This window comes from Mesoplodon mirus, assembly GCF_964341445.2.
Source record: "Mesoplodon mirus genome assembly, chromosome: 13".
In the NCBI taxonomy this organism is placed as follows: domain Eukaryota; kingdom Metazoa; phylum Chordata; class Mammalia; order Artiodactyla; family Ziphiidae; genus Mesoplodon; species Mesoplodon mirus.
In genome coordinates, this window is record NC_138989.1 from 8,738,381 (window position 1) to 8,756,445 (window position 18,065).

Consider the following 18,065-nt stretch of genomic DNA (forward strand, 5'->3'; position numbering starts at 1 on the left):
TATATTTTGGATATTAACCCCTTGTCATACGTATCATTTGCAAATATCTTCTCCCATTAGTAGGTGGCCTTTTCATTTTGTTGATAGTTTCCTTTGCTGTGCAAAAGCTTTTTAGTTAGATGTAGTCACATTTGTTTGTTTTTGCTTTGTTTTCCTTGCTTGAGGAGACAGATCCAAAAGCATATTACTAAGACCAGTGTCGAAGAGCTGCTGCCTATGTTTTCTCCTAGAAGTTTTATGGTTTCAGGTCTTACATTTAAGTCTTTAATCCATTTTGACTTTTATTTTTGTGCATGGTGTGAGAGTAGTCCAGTTTGATTCTTTTGCATGTAGCTGTCCAGTTTTCCCAAAACTATTTACTGGAGACTGTCTTTTCCCCGTTGTGTATTCTTGCCTCCTTTGTCATAATTAATTGCACATATAATCGTGGGCTCATTTGGGCTCTCTATTCTTTTTTTTTTTTTTTTTTTGCGGTACGCGGGCCTCTCACTGCTGTGGCCTCTCCCGTTGTGGAGCACAGGCTCCGGACGCGCAGGCTCAGCAGCCATGGCTCACGGGCCCAGCCGCTCCACGGCATATGGGATCCTCCCGGACCGGGGCACGAACCCGCGTCCCCTGCATCGGCAGGCGGACTCTCAACCACTGCGCCACCAGGGAGGCCCGTGGGCTCTCTATTCTTTTCCATTGATCTATATGTCTCTTTTTTTGTGCTAGTACCATGCTATTTTGATGACTGTAGCTTTATAGTATAGTTTGAAATCAGGGAACATACTTCAGCTTTGTTCTTCTTTCTCAAAATTGTTTTGGCTATTTAGGGTCTTTTGTGTTTCCATACAAATTTTAGAGTTATTTGCTCTAGATGTGTGAAAAATGCCACTGGTATTTTGATAGGGGTTGCACTGAATCTGTAGATTGCCTGGGATAGTGTGGTCATTTTAACAATATTCTTACAATCCATTAGTATATCTTTCTTCCATTTCTGTCGTCTTCAGCTTCTTTTGTGCGTGTCTTATAGTTTTCAGAGTACAGGTCTTTTACCTCCTTAGATTTATTCCTAGGTATTTTACTCTTTTTGATGTGATTATAAATGGGATTGTTTTCTTAATTTCTTTTTCTGATACTTCATTGTTAGTGTATAGAAATTCAACAGGTTTCTGTATATTAATTTTGTATCCTGCAACATTACCAAATTCATTGATGAGCTCTAATAATTTTTTGGTGGCATCTTGTGGATTTTCTATGTATAGTATGTCACCTGTAAACAATAAATTTATTATTTTTATTTTTATTTTTGGCTGTGTTGGGTCTTTGTTGCTGTGCGCAGGCTTTCTCTGGTTGCGGTGAGCATATGGTCTGTACTATGTTGAAGAATGTTCCTCTATATGTACTTTGTTGAGAGTTTTTATCATAAATGGATATTGAATCTTGTCCAAAGCTTTTTCTCCATCTATTTATATGATCATCTGGCTTTTATTCTTCAGTTTGTTAATGTGGTATATAATACTCATTTGTAGATATTGAACTATCCTTGCATCCCTGAGATAAATCCCACTTGATCATGGCATATGATCCTTTTTATGTATTGTTGAATTTGGTTTGCTAATATTTTCTTGAGGATTTTGCATCTATGTTCAGCAGTGATACTAGCCTCTAATTTTCTTTTTCTGTGATATCTCTGTCTGGTTTTGGTATCAGAGTGATTCTGGCATTGTAGAATGAGTTTGAAAACATTCCTTCCTCTGTAATTTCTTGAAATAGTTGAGAAAGATGGTGTTAATTCTTCTCTAAATATACAGAATTCATCTGTGAAGCCATCTGGTCCTACACTTTTGTTTTGGGGAAGTTGTTTTATTGCTGATTGAACTTCATTAATGGTAACTGGTCTGTTTATGTATGTTCTATTTCCTCCTGGTTCAGTCTTGGGAGAGTCTACATTTCTAGGACTTTGTTCATTTCTTCTAGGTTGTCCATTTTATTGGCATGTAGTTATTTGTATTAGTCTCTTATGATCCTTTGTATTTCTGGGGTGTTGGTTGTGACTTCTCCTTTTTCATTTCTTTTTTTTTTTTTTTTTTTTTTTTGCTGTACGCGGGCCTCTCACTGTTGTGGCCTCTCCCGTTGTGGAGCACAGGCTCCGGACGCACAGGCTCAGCGGCCATGGCTCACGGGCCCAGCCGCTCCGCGGCATATGGGATCCTCCCAGACCGGGGCACGAACCCGTATCCCCTGCATCGGCAGGCGGACTCTCAATCACTGCGCCACCAGGGAGGCCCTCTTTTTTTTTTTTTTTTTTTTTAATTTATTTTTGGCAGCATTGGGTCTTCGTTGCTGCAGGCAGGCTTTCTCTAGTTGTGGCGAGCAGGGGCTACTCTTTGTTGCGGTGCATGTGCTTCTCATTGTGGTGGCTTCTCTTGTTGCGGAGCATGGGCTCTAGGTGCACAGGCTTCAGTAGTTGTGGCACGAGGGCTCAGTAGTTGTGGCTTGCGGGATTTAGATCACAGGTTCAGCAGTTGTGGCGCACAGGCTTAGGTGCTCCACAGCATGTGGGATCTTCCTTCCCAGACCAGGGCTCAAACCCGAGTCCCCTGCATTAGTAGGCAGATTCTTAACCCTTGCGCCGCCAGGGAAGCCCTTTATTTCTGATTTTATTGATTTGGGCCCTCTCTCTTTTTCTTGATGAGTCTGGCTAAAGGTTTATCAATTTTGTTTATTTTTTCAAAGAATCAGCTCTTAGTTTTTTTGATCCTTCCTATTGTTTTCTTAGTCTTTATTTCTGCTCTAATCTTTATGATTTCTTTCTTTCTACTAACTTTGGGTTTTGTTTGTTCTTTTTCTAGTTCTTTTAGATGTAAAGTTAAGTTGTTTGAGATTTTTCATGTTTCCTGAGCTAGGCTTGGATCACTATAAATTTCCCTCTTAGAACTGCTTTTGCTGCATCCCACAGATTTTGAATCGTTCTGTTTTTGCTTTTATTTGTCTTCAAGTATTTTTTAAATTTCTTCTTTGATTTCTTCAGTGACCCACTGCTTGTTTAGTAGCATATTCCCCACAAGGGAAGAGAACAAAAGAAGAAAGGGAGAAAAAATAACTACAAAAACAACCCCCAAAACAATGAACAAAATGGCAATAAGTGGGACTTCCCTGGTGGCGCAGTGGTTAAGAATCCTCCTGCCAATGCAGGGGACCCAGGTTCGAGCCCTGATCCGGGAAAATCCCACATGCCACAGAGCAACTAAGCCCGTGCACCACAACTACTGAGCCTGTGCTCTAGAGCCCACGAGCCACAACTACTGAAGCCCGTGCACCTAGAACCTGTGCTCCGCAACAGGAGAAGCCAGCGCAATGAGAAGCCCGCGCGCCACAATGAAGAGTAGGCCCCGCTCACCGCAACTAGAGAAAGCCCGCACAACAACAAAGACCTGATGTCTGCATTAGGCTGCATAAATAAATAAATTTTTTTTTAATGGCAATAAGTACATACCTATCAATAATTACTTTAAATGTAAATGGACTAAATGCTCCAAGGCATAGAGTGACTGAATGAATACAAAAAGAAGACCCATATATATGCTGCCTTCAAGAGACTCATTTCAGATCAAAAGGCATACTGAAAGTGAGAGGATGGAAAAAGGCATTCTATGCAAAGGGAAATGAAAAGAAACCTGGAGTAGCAATATCTGTGTCAGACAAAATAGATTTTGAAACAAAGACTTTAACAGGAGGCAAAGGACATTACATAGTGATCAAAGGATCAATCCAAAGAGAAGACATAACTGTATATATATATTCACCCAACACAGGAGCACCTAAATACATAAAGCAAATATTAACAGACATAAAGGGAGAAACTGACAGGGGGACTTTAACACACCACTTAGATCGATGGACATATCATCCAGACAGAAAACACTGGCCTTGAATGACACATTAGAACAAACGGAATATATATATAAAACATCCCATCCAAAAGGAGCAGAATACACATTCTTTTCAAGTACATATGGAACATTCTCCAGGATAGAGTCATAAACTGGGGTTGGTAAATTTAAGAAAAGTGAAATCATAGCAAGCATCTTTTCTGACCACAACGCTATGATACTAGAAATCAAGTATAAGAAAAAAAACAGAAACAAAAAAAACCCCTGCAAACACACAACACGTAGAGGCTAAATAATATTCTACCATTTCTTTTAAAAAACAAGAGGAAGTTTTTAATGATGGTTGCTGAGAATAACTGAAAATGCTGTGATATAGATGGCAGATGGTGGTAGCCAGTTTTCTCACTGTTGGAGTAGGAGGTTACAGATAAGCAAGGGAAGACAGCTAGAATGATCCATGTGGTAGTGAATTACAGTTGGAAACACCAGGATAAATTATGTTTAACTTAATATCGATACAGACAATTCCATATAGAAATATTTCTAGTTATGTGTATATACACATGTACTGCACTGTCAACTGAGTGGGCCAAGAAGCAAAGACAGACACTCCAGTGGCGATGAGCACACTTAGCTCCCAGTTTAGGTTTCTGATGCCATTCTCCAATTAAAGGAATCAAGTCTCCTTGGAGAAATGGCTGATTCTAGGAGTGAGGCAGAAAATGTACAAATGCCTGGAGAACACTAGTGCCAGAAAGTAAGGAAGTGCTCAAACACAAAAACAATGATCAAGGAGATGAAGTTATGTCAAAGGGACACAAGAGCCAAGTGAAGAAGCTTTGAATGGCCAAAGCTGGAACAATTAGAGCAATATAATAAAGTAGTATTGAATTATAATCCAAAGTATAAAATAAATATCCATGAGTTCATATTGACATAAATAAATGGGAGAAAACAGAAATCTCCCTTGTAGAAGAAACCCAAGTAATTTCTGTAGGCAATCTGCCATTACAGAGGTGAAGTTCTTTAAGCCTGAGCTTAAATCACATAGTGACTTCCTTCCAAAGAGTACATATGGGGACGTCCCTGGTGGTGCAGTGGTTAAAAATCCGCCTGCCAATGCAGGGGATGCACGTTCGATCCCTGGTCCAGGAAGATGCCACGTGCTGCGGAGCAACTAAGCCCGTGCGCCACAACTACTGAGCCCACATGTTGCAACTACTGAAGCCCAAGCATCTAGAGCCCGTGCTCCGCAAGAGAAGCCACCACAGTGAGAAGCCCGCACATCGCTATGGAGAGCAGCCCCCCACTCACTGCAACTAGAGAAAGCCCCGTGTGCAGCAGCAAAGGCCCAATGCAGCCCCCCACCCCCCCAAAAAAAAGAGTACATATAATGTAGACAGGGGGAAAAGTGACTCAGAGTGGAGAAACCTGACAGACCCTACCTCAGCTAAGTGATGTCATCCTGAGAGCATGTACCCTTGATATGAAGTGAAGAAGATGACATTTTACCTGTGGTCTTCCTCCCAAAACACATAACCTCAGTCTAATCAAAGGAAAAACATCTGACAAATCCCAAAAGACATTCTGCAAAATCCCTGACCAATGGTCCTTAAAATTGTTGAGGTCATCAAAAAGAAGGAAAGCCTGAGAAACTTTCACAGCCAAGAGAAGCCTAAGAACACATAATGACTAAATGCAATACGGTATCCTGAATGGGATCCTGGAATAGGAAAAAACTAATGAAATCTGAATAAATTATGGACTTTAGTTAATAATAACGTATAAGTATCATTAAAAATGTACCATATTGTTAAAAAATGTTAATAACAGGGGAATCTGGGTCTGGGGTATATGAGAACCCTCTGTACTATCTGCTTAATTTTTCCATAAGTCTAAAAGCATTCTATATATATATATGACTCAGCCATAAAAAGAATAAAATCTTGCCATTTGCAACAACAGGGATGGATACCTACCACATCTCCTTTATTCATTCTTCTACTGTAAAGCTGGTTTCATGATTTTGTGTGTGCTCTTTAAAAGCACCCACTGACCTTTGAAGCCAAATGTTTTGGTGACTCATTTTCCTAGTGTGATGTCCCTGGGCTAGGGAGCCCAATGTGGGGCTCAGACGCCTTTACTCCTTGGGGAGAACCTCTCTAATTGTAATTATCCTCCCATTTGTGGTTCACCTACCTGGGGGTATAGGTCTTGACTATACTGCGTCTCCACCCTTCCTACTTGTCTCATGGTTCCTTCATTTTATCTTTAGTTGCAGAAGATCTCTTCTGCTAGTCTTCATGTCATTCTCATCAATAGTTGCTGTGTATAAATAGTTGTAGTTTTGGTGTGCCCATGGAAGGAGATGAGCTCAGGGTCTTCTTATTCCACCATCTCGGCCACTCACCAAATTTTTAAAAAATCCTCATAGAAGCATCAAAGAACTATAAGGTGGTCCAGAATTTCCAGGCAAAAATCTAAGAGAAAGCAAGAAAGATCATCAGAATACCCACTAGGAGAGGTCAACTTCTCTCCTAGTAGCACCTACCTATCCAAATAAACTAAGCTGTGAAAGCAAGCAGGGGTTTTGAGGGCTCACAGAGTAAAAAAGGCAAAGTCAAATCCAGGGCCCACCAAAAGTGGGAAGTCTCAAAGGACATTAAGCTGTGACCCCTGAAGGGCTAACACCTCAGGGTACAAGCAAACCTTCCCCAAAACTCAAAGAACTGTAGGCAGCATTGCCTTGGTGCTGAGCAGAACCAGGAAAATATCTGCAGCCCAAACTCTATCCTAGTGGTGACGTATGAAACCTCAAGGCATGAATTTAAAGTCACTGACAGTACTCCTAAGCACCAAGCAGAAATAAATGTAAATCCTGTCTGGGGGGAAGGCACCTTCATTTTATGTCATAGGAGAACCACACAATTATTTTTCAAAGCAGCACACAGTAGAAGACAAACAAGTACATAAGAAAACAAGGTACCATGAGTGAGAGCCTACAGAAACACACATTACAGATCCATACAGACTTCACATATGGGAAGTATTAGATATAAAACATTCATACTGGGACTTCCTTGGTGGTCCAGTGTTAATGAATCCGCCTTCCAATGCAGTGGACGCGGGTTGGATCCCTGGTCAGGGAACTAAGGTCCCACATGCCGCGGGGCAACTAAGCCTACACGCCACAACTACTAAGCTTCTGTGCCTCAACTAGAGAGCCTGCATGGTGCAAACTACAGAGCCCATGGGCTCTGGAACCCGAGTGCCACAACTACAGAGCCCACATGCTCTGGAGCCCGTGCGCCACAACTAGAGAAGAGAAAACCCGTACACCACAATTAGAGAGGAGCGTGCACTGCAACAAAAGATCCCGTGTGCCGCAGCTAAGACCCAACGCAGCCAAAAATAAATAAATAAATACAATCTTTAAAAATAAATAAATAAATAAATAAAAAGAACACATTCATGCGCTTTGCTTAAAGAAAAATAGACGAAAATCTGCAGGACACAGGAATTATTAAAAGTGAACATAGGGGGACTTCCCTGGCAGTCCAGTGGTTGAGACCACCTTCCAATGCAGGGGGTGCAGGTTTGATCCCTGGTTGGGGAGCTAAGATCCCACATGACTCACGGCCAAAAAACCAAAACATAAAACAGAAGCAACATTGCAACAAATTCAATAAAGACTTTAAAAAATGGTCCATATAAAAAGAAATCTTTAAAGAAAAAAGAAGTTAACATAGCGACTTTCCTGGAGGTCCAGTGGTTAAGACTCCATGCTTCCACTGCAGGGGGCACAGGTTCGATCCCTGGTCTGGGAACTAAGATCCCACACGCTGCAGCGCAGCCAAAAAAAAAAAAAAAAACGGAACATAGCAGAGAGGGAAGTTAAATGGAACCCTAGAAATGAAAAGTACAATAACCAAAACTAAAAACTTAATGGATTGATGGACGTGGTATCAAAGTGGACACTGCAAAATAACAAATGAAGTGGAAGACAGATGAAAAGAAAATACAGCAGAATGCAGCAGAGAAAGGAAAAAAAAGCTAGAAAGTACAGAAGAAAGGTAAAAATACCTGGAAGATAGACTGAGAAAGGTGACAAAGTCAAATATACATTTTATCATAGTTTCAGAAGACGAGAGTATGAGAGAAGTATTATTTGAAGAGGAAATGGCTGAGAATTTTCTAGAAGTGATAATCCAGATGTAAGAATCCCAACAAATCACAAAAAGTGTAAATAACAAGAAATCCAGCCCTAGAAATAGTATAGTGAACTGCAGAGAAGCAAAGACAGAGAAAATCTTAAAAGCAACAGAGGGCAAAAAAAAAAAAAAAAAAAAGGCACTACCTTTAAAGAGTGACAGCCTACTGCTGACTTCACAACAGTTAGTGGAGGCCAGAAAACAGTGAGATGACAGCTTCATGTGCCGAAATTACTGGCAACCTAGAATTCTAAACCTGGAGAAAATATACAGTAATTAAAGAATCAAAGTCAAATATTTTCAGACAAACAAAAACAGAATTCTTCACCAGCAGACTCACACTAAGGGAAACTCTAGATGGGGGGCAGGGGTAAGCAATCAAAGTGATGTCACCCAGGAGCATGGTAAAGTCACTGGCTAGCTCCAGATGTAGATACACTGGTAAGTCTGTTGCTATTTCCAGGGTAAACACTAAATGACAGAAATAGAGGCAAGACTAACAAATCAACAGAAGGACAAAAATGAAAGAAATCTAAAAGGATTAAAAAAATGAAAAGGATATAAAAAATAGAAAGGATAATAGATGATAGAACCAACCCCAAATATAATCAATAGTAACATTATAAGAACATACTAAATATGTTATTCGTGTTGCTCTGAGAGTGATTTCCGCATGACCCAGATATTTCTATTTTGAAAAGCAATCCGTGCTTCTAACATGATTCCAGCAGCAGGAAGAGATACAAACATGTCCAGCAGTCAGCTAGGAAGTGCTGGAGGAGCTGAAATTGGCTGCTTTTTCATCAAAATTTGTAGAAATTATAAAATACATTTTGTAAGTTAAACTTACTTAAAATCAAAATGGTTTTAATTCAGGACTAAAAGTGTACAAAGTTTAACATTTTTATGTCTTTGATATTTATACATCATGACCTATTAAGACAGATTTCACTGAATATGAAAAGTTTACTTTTTAAATAAACTCTGCCGATGAACAGTGCAGGTACAAAAAGGGGGGTGGTACAGTATATATACAAACATGCAATTTCAAATTATTTCTGAAAAAATACACACAAAACTAGTAACTATGATTGCTTCTGAGGAGGGAATTAGGAGAAGAAAGAAGACGGGGAAGTTTCACATTCTGCCCTTTTGAAAACTGTGACTCTAACTTAAGAGAATATATTAGACCATCTGATACTAACAATTTAATGGAAGTGCAAAGAGCTAAGAATAGCCAGAACACTTCTAAGAATGAGATCAAGGGGTCTTGCCCTTCCAAATATCAATAAATTTTATAAAGCTACAGTAAAATTAAGATAGTGAGATATAGGTGCTGGGACAGAAAAATTGACCAATGGTATGGAAAAGAGAGCTTAGAAACAGAGTTGCTCATTTCGAACACCTGATTTTGTAACCCAGCTGGCATTAAAGATCAGTGGAAAAAGCAGGTAATTTTTTAATACCTGGTGGTTATGCATGTTTAAACCTAAATTTTTAAAAATCAATAAAATTGGATCCCTACCTCACACCGTACATATAGGAGAATAAATTCTTGACTCTGAGATAAGGAAAGATTTCATAAGAATTAAAAAATACAACCATAGGGAATTCCCTGGTGGCCCAGTGGTTAGGATTCTGGGCTTTTACTGCCGTGGCCCAGGTTCAATCCCTGGTTGGGGAACTGAGATCCCACAAGCTACACGGTGTGGCCAAAAAACAACAACAGGAAAGGAAGAAAGGAAGGAAGGCGGGAGGGAGGAGGGAAGGAATGAAGGAAATACAACCACAAAGAAAAAGACTGGTAAATTCAAGTACATTAAAATTAAGACCCTCTGTTAATCAAAAGATACTATTGGGGTTTCCCTGGTGGCGCAGTGGTTAAGAATCTGCCTGCCAATGCAGGGGACACAGGTTCGAGCCCTGGTCTGGGAAGATCCCACATGACGCGGAGCAACTAAGCCCGTGTGCCACAACTACTGAGCCTGTGCTCTAGAGCCTGCAAACCACAACTACAGAAGCCCGTGTGCCACAACTACTGAAGCCTGCGCACCTAGACTGTGATCTTCAACAAGAGAAGCCACCGCAATGAGAAGGCCTCACACTGCAACGAAGAGTAGCCCCCACTTGCCACAACTAGAGAAAGCCCATGCACAGCAACGAAGACCCAATGCAGCCCAAAAATAAATAAAATAAATCTAAAAATATATAGACATATACTATTAAAGAGAGTGAAGGGGACTTCCCTGGTGGTCCAGTGGTTAAGAATCCACCTTCCAATGCAGGGGCCACAGGTTTGATCCCTGGTCAGGGAACTAAGATCCCACGTGCTGCGGGGCAACTAAGCCCACATACCACAACTACAGAGCCCACGCACCACAACTAGAGAGCATGCACACTGAAACTAGATAGAAGCCCGCACGCTGCAACAAAAGGTCCCGTGTGCCTCAACTAAGACCCAACGCAGCCAAAAATAAATAAATAAATATTTCCAAAAAATGAATAAAGAAGGCTGGAGGTAGCATAGCTCTGACTTCCAAAGATGAAAAAACAAAAAGGTGAATGTTAAAAAAGAGAATGAAAAGGCAAGTCACAAACTGGAAGAAGGTATCTGCAACTCATATTCTGAATTACATCCAGAATATATAAAGAATTTCTGTGAATTAATAAGAAAAATAAACAATGCAATAGAAAAATGGGCAAAAAATTTTTTCACAGAAGAGGAAGCACAAGTAATTCCTAGATATATGAAATGATGTTCAATCTTGTTACAAAAAGAGAAACTTGTAAATTAAAATCACTATGTCATCCCACATCCAGGAGAAAATTAAGGTTTGACAATACCAAATGCCAGTGAGGAATTGGGACAAAGGACTGCAGGTGTGCATGTAAATTTGTACAACTTCTTTGGAAAACAGTTTGACAATATCTGGTAAAACTGAACATGCGCATACCTTACACCCATCAGTTCCACCTCTGAGTGTAACCCTACACAAGTCTGTGCTTATGCACAGAAGTCACATATGAAAACATACATAGCAGCACTGTTTGAAAAAAAACTAGAAACAACTAAAATGTCCATCATTGGCAGAATTAATAAGATGGGGGTGATGGATACACCCAGTGGAATATTATATAGCGATGAAAAATGAACATAGTATCCTACGAATGCCTGACCACTCCTCACCAAATTTTCAAGGAAAGTCATCAAAAAAACCCAAAAAAGTTTAGTCTGAGAAACTTTCACAGCCAAGAGGAACCTAAGGAGACATGATGATGTCTAAATGTAATGTGCTACCCTGGATGGAACCCTGGAACCAAAAAAGGACATAAGGTAAAAACTAAAGGAAACTTGAATAAACTATGGACTTGTGTTAATAATAATGTATCAGTCTTCATTCACTGTAATAAACATGCCATACTAATGTAAGACGTTAGCAGGGAAAACTGTGTGCAAGGTATATGGGTATTCTCTGTACTATCTACTCAATTTTTCTATAAATCTAAAACTGTTCTAAAAATAATGTCTATCAATTAAAAATGAAGCTATAGGAGTATTAATATGAATCAATATTTAAAATAATGTTAAGTAAGGGTATCATGGAAAAATATAGACAACATGACTCTATTTACATTGTTCAAGAACAGCAAATAAATGTGTTATTTAGGATAAAAACATGGTAAAACTGAAAATAAAATGGAAAAACAATATTACAGGTGAGAAAAATGAGCTATCTGTTCAAGGTTCACTTGAACTTCCAGGGTCAGAAAGCAAAGGAAGTATATAAAAACAAGATTCAAAATAGCGGTTACCTCTGGCAGGGGTAGTGGGGAAAGGCGGGCAGAAGGAGGGAGGGAATGGGGTGTTATCAGTTTTGAGCACAAGGGATCTTCTGGGATTGTGAAAATGTTCTATTTCTTATCCTGGATAAAGTGTACATATGTGTTTCTACATATTTTCATATACTTCTATATGTATGCTATATTTTACAAATTTTACATTTTTATTTAAAAAGCAAGGAAAAACTTACCTGTCCCCTAGGCAGGCTCTGACCCTAGTGCCCTGGCACAATTATTCTTCATGGGAGGCGGTTCTCCTAGATTTGGTTAGGGGTCTTCACATGGCCTTGTCCTCTGAGGTGGCTCCCTCTGGCCTCCCCTAAGCTGACAGAAGCTGTCTTTCTGGTCAACACAGCTGGTTAGAGTAGCTCCAGATGGGGACTGTGCACAGGGGTCATCTCTGTCCCTTCCCGTCAAACACCATCAAGCTCAGCAAAGCAGCAGCATGGGACTGGGGAGCAGTAGGGGTCTGTGGGGGCTTTGGAGATCAGCTTGTTTCAGCCCATCAAGGATGGGGCTTCAGTCTGGGCACCACCCAGGCTGGAGGGCAGAGGCCTCTCTCAGAAATGATTCCTGCTTGCTACCATTCCCTCTCAATTCCTGGACAAAATCCCCCTGCCCCAGGGGCCTGACAAGGGAGATGGGCCGGTGGGTAGAGTGGACTGAAGTCGTAAGTGGAAATGACCCAAGAATTAAAAATAATTTCTCTGGGCCACAGACCCATGTAGGACTAAACCTGGCACTGAGAGGGGCTCAGGGCAAATCTGTTCATCCAGCACCAAAGGGGGCCAGAGGGCAAGGCTCATGTCCACAAGGATGCTGACCCCAAAAGGACCAAGGTTTAGCCTTGGGAGGCCACTCCCCTCCCACACGACCCACCCAAAGGCTACAATGCTGACAGTCCTGCCACAAAGCCCCACACACTGGACGACCCAGAGAGGGGTCCTGACTCCCTAAGTTCTCTTCCAAAAGAAGATGGAGGCACAGAGAGGTTAAGGGCCACATAGCCAGTGACAGGCCATTGACCTGAGCCTTCTACCTGGTGATAGGGACAGGCCCTCCCTTTGAGAGGCTCAGCCCTCCTAGTGGGGAGGGTGGAATTCCTCCAAGGAGGCACTGAAAGGATGGAGGCTCAGAGAGGACACAAGTAGCCCGCAATCACCACTGCCCACCCCCCCCACACACACGATAAGCCTCGTCAAGCACGGTCTCCCTCAGCCCTAAAATAGAGATGTGACTTCAGTCCAGGAAACACTCTCTAACCCAGAGCCAGCAAGGGCTGTCCCATGGGGGGAGGAGGTCACCAAATCCCAAAGGCCTGAGAAAGCAAAGGTAGAGGCCTCAGCAGACCTCACCAGAGTCCACCATAAGCTCCCACTCCAGCAAGAGGAAGTGAGATGGGAGTTCCAGAGACTGGGAATCTCCTGGTTCATCCCTAACCTGAAGCCAATGGATGGACTCCCTAAGTAGACTGGGGCAGCTGGGGCACACTGACCAGAAACAGGGAGGCCACAGGGCTGGCCTGAGCTTACAGATTCGCTTCACAGAAACAGGACCAGCTAGTTAGCCCCCTTGAAAGTTCCAAAAAAGATCACTATATCCTTTCACTCTGAAATCCCCCTCCTGGGAATTTACCCAAAGAAGGAAAAAGCTGTGAGCACAACGGACGTCACCACAGGGTTGTTTATAAAGAGACAGACACTGGAAGATTTAAGTGGCCAGCAAAAGCTGCATAGTGGGGCCTCCCTGGTGGCGCAGTGGTTGAGAGTCCGCCTGCCGATGCAGGGGATATGGGTTCGTGCCCCGGTCTGGGAGGATCCCATATGCCGCGGAGCGGCTGGGCCCGTGAGCCATGGCCGCTGGGCCTGCGCATCCGGAGCCTGTGCTCCGCAACGGGAGAGGCCACAACAGTGAGAGGCCCGCATACCGAAAAAAAAAAAAGAAAAAAAAAAAAAAGCTGCATAGTGATGGTGTTGCCCTTGCCAGACGGTTTGGCAGCCCTTAAATCCAGCAAGACTGAGGATTAAGATGGACAGCAAGGGGTGCTTAGAGCCCATTTTTTCCTTAACAGACTATAAAATTGTGCAGAGATCGCAGTTAAGAACACACAAAAACTCTAGGATGAGAAATCTTGGACAGATGAAGACTGACTGTTTGCTCATCTATGAAATGCAGCTAATTTCAGTGATGCCTCAGGAGTGTGAGGCTAAAATGTGATAACACAGGCACAGGGCTTACCTTATAGCTCAGGCCAGATGAGTGCTCAAGAAATAGCAAATCAAAATGATAGAGCTTTTATCACACCGAAGACCAGCAAAAAACAAAAACGCTTGATGACACCAGTGTTTCCTGAAGGTTCAGGAAACAAGCACTCCCATCTGTTGGAGAGCAATCTGACAACATCCATCAAAGCCTTTAAATGCACATACTCTGAGATCAGAAATTTCACAAGGAACTTGACCTGTCTTTGGAATACCATGCCAAAACATGTTCATGGTAGCGCAGACTGTAATAATTATATACAAAGCTGGAAACGGGGGTCTACCAACAGCAGAAGGGTTACAGAAATGGTTCCATCCACAGAATGGGATTCTGTGGAACTGTTAAGGCAAGGAAGAGCACAGTGATACCGCTGGCAGGAATTTCTGTGTGTACAGCATGACCAATTTAGTGTAACTTTCATATGTATTATCATTAGGTAAAAGCTCAAGACTATTTTTCTAAATGTAGTCCAGCAAATTTATTTTCTGGAGACACTGGGATTCAGTAGAGATTGGGAAGTAGATGTATTTTTAATTTTATACCTTTCTCTCTTAATTTTAACCATGTGTACGTTTATATAACGCCTATATATTACAAACACATGGGTTGTCAGGGTTATCTGAATGGCAGAATTACAGGCCATTTCTTTCATTTTTTTTGATATATGTATTTTTGACCATCTTAACCATTTTTAACCATCTTAACCATTTTTAAGTAGTTTGTTATACAACCATCACCACCATCCATCTCCAGAGTATTTTCAACATTCCAAACTTGTACTCATTAAACTCCCCATTCCCCCTCCCTCCAGGCCCTGGTAACCACCATTCTACTTTGTCTCTATGAATCTGACTCCTCTAGGGGTATCATATAAGCAGAATCATTCTACTGTCCTTTAGTGACCAGCTTATTTCACTTAGTGTAATGTCCTTAAGGTTTATCCATATTGTTAACATGTGGCAGAATTTCCTTCCTTTTTAAGGTTGAATAATATTCCTTGGTATGGATAGACTATATTTTGTTTGTCCATTCATCCAACAATGGACATTTGGGTTATTTCCATTGTGAATAGTGTTGCTATGAACACAGGTGTGCAAGCATCTGAGACCCTGCTTCAATTCTTTTGGGTATATACCCAGAAGTGGAATTGCTGGTACATAAGGTGTTTAAATTTTTGAAGAACTGCCAGATTGTTTTCCACAGCAGCTATATTATTTTATCTTCCCACCAGCAATGCATGAGGGTACTTGGTTATTTTTAAACTGTTTTCTTCTAATGGCTGCTAAGGAGACTTACGTGATCTTCTGGCTTTTCCTGGTGTTGCTGGTACCATGTAGTTTGTGAAGTAAGTAACATGTTCTGTGATGGCAACAACTGACATCTTGCACACACCCTGGCCCCAAATGGTGGAGGCCCAGGTGTAGCCAGGGCAGGTCAGAGCATCTAGACAATAAAAGCCTGCCCTCTGTGGCCCAACACTGGTACCCCCTTCCGCTGCCCCAGGGCAGGGAAGCTCCTGGGGGAAGTGGAAAACCTTAGTAAGGTACTTACCTCAACAGGCCCTCCCAGGGCCAGGGATCCCTGGCAGGCCTAGTTATGGCTGCTGTCCCTGGACGCTGAAGTGAGGTTCTTGAGTCAGGCCTCACTGCCTGTTGTCAGCAGAGAGAATGCAGCAGGCAGTGCCCATGGCTTTGGGGTCAGCAAGCAGGCCTGGGCATGGGCTCAAGAGGCCTGGTCATGGGAGTTGCCCCACCCACAGGCAACTACAGAGTGAGGCCCCCAGGGGCCCTCTAAGGTCAGGCCTGCAGCTTCTGGGGCCCTCAAACCCTTCTCCCAGGTTTCTCAATATTTGGACCAGGGGACACCTGCATCAGAATAGTAAATTGGGATGGGATTAAAGATGCAAACTCTTGGGCCCAGGGCCCAGACTTGGATTAAAGTTTGGTGTCCAGCCTAGAGATCTGTATCACTGAGAAGCATAAGCAAGTTTCAGAATTACAGATTCAGGCAAAAGCTGGCCTCATTCTCTGGGAAAGAATTCAGAGGCAGGAGTGTGGCCTCCAAACTAAGGTTGGCAAGGAGCACTCCTGACATAAGCTCTGTAGGGGTCACATCTGCCAGGTCCCTGGCACACAGCATGGGTTCAGAAGCGAAGAGTGAAGGGCCAAGGTGGAGGGCCTGGAACACCCTTCCTTAGGACCCTGCCTCCCTGCTCAGCAGAGGGACCTCCAGGAGAGAAGAGCAAGAAGGCTTCAGAGTGATACCACCAGTCCCCAGTTCCCCAGGAAAGAATTGGCATTCTAGCATCTCCATTACCCTCGTGATGGCGATGATGTTTCCAATGGGGACCATGCTGAACTCCTCACAGGATTATTCAGTCTTCAGTCCAGAGGAGGATGAGGGAGCCCAGAGCGTGGAGGCTAACCACGTGGCCCCTGACCCATAGCACTAACAGGTGAGCTGAGACTTTTAGAACCCAACCCAGTCTGATTCCAAACCTATGCTTCGAACAACCTGGAAGGAGCCAGGAGGAATGACAAGCGTCAGTTAAAACATCCCCATATTGGCTGTGCGAAAATCCAGACAGCAGAAGGTACCTGTGGTGACTGCAGCCATGTGGAAGGGCATCCCTTAGAAGGTTGCTTGGTCTCCTGCAAGTGCATCAGTGGGACAGCGACAGAGCTGGTCAGCCTGATTGAGCCCCTGCTTCCTGGGGCTCCTCACCCTCATGAGGTTTTCTGTTTATGAGAGCAAGTGACGGGCAGGGAAGAGCTTCAGCACCAACTCAAACTCCTCTGGTTCTCTGAAGTAAACAGAGTGATTTCAATCCTATGTCAGGTGCTCTAAAAATATAGTTTCAGTTGTCACTTCAACCCAGTTGTCACCCCAGCACTGCCGAGATGGAAATACTGGAGCTGCAGGTGTGAGGGGCCTGAGGAATCCAGTGCAGGGTGTTGCTGGGATGGACAGGCCAGACTGATCCAGGGGCTCCCAGCAGAGATGAGAGGGGAGGAACGTGAGGCTGCTGATGAAAGGCGGTGCACAGGTATGGGTTCCAAGGCACAGACTGATCCTGAGAGAATCTCAGGGCTCACGGTGATGAGCCTGACATGCAGAAACAAGGTCAGGAGGGTGGGGCTGGGCTTCCTCCCCAGAGGAGAGATTTCACCTTTTCTCCCAAAGCACTAACTGATCATGGATGCTCAGAGGCGAACTGAGGAAGGACATGAGCCTGCATCCTGCAGCGAGCCTGCACCCTGCAGCGAGCACCAATGAGCAGCGTCTTCTCTGGGCCACACATTCACCTGAAGTGACTCCAACTGCCTGCTGGGCTCTTTAAAAACTGCTCCATCAAATGATGCTGCCCAAGCTTTGGTTCTCATACTGAAAGATACTTTAACAGTAACCTTTTGCCCACTTTAAATTGCAGTTACCAGATGTTCTAAGCTCCTAAACTATTGTACACTTCTATGTTTTTACACATTAAGACAGAACTTTCCATTTATGTCAAATTCCCATTTTGTACCACCTTTGATTAATTTTATTTTAATGAGAATTTGGGGTTAGCTGTGACGCCCCCCACTACCTTCACCTCCAAAAGCATCACATATTAAACAAGGGGGAGAGGGTGGGTAGTCTCCCAGCACCCGAGCCCAGGGAATGAGCCCCCTGCTGACCCCACAATAGAATGCTGAAACCAGACACCGACCTCAGAGCCCCTGACAGAGACAGGCAGAATCAATCTAAAATCTGGCCAAAGACTCTCCCCAGGAATTTACCGATCAAAAATGCGAATGGATGAACCAGCTCAGTATTATTACCTGAGGTTCCCAATCCTCCCAGCTCCCAGCACTTTGGGAAAAAGGGAGTCTGT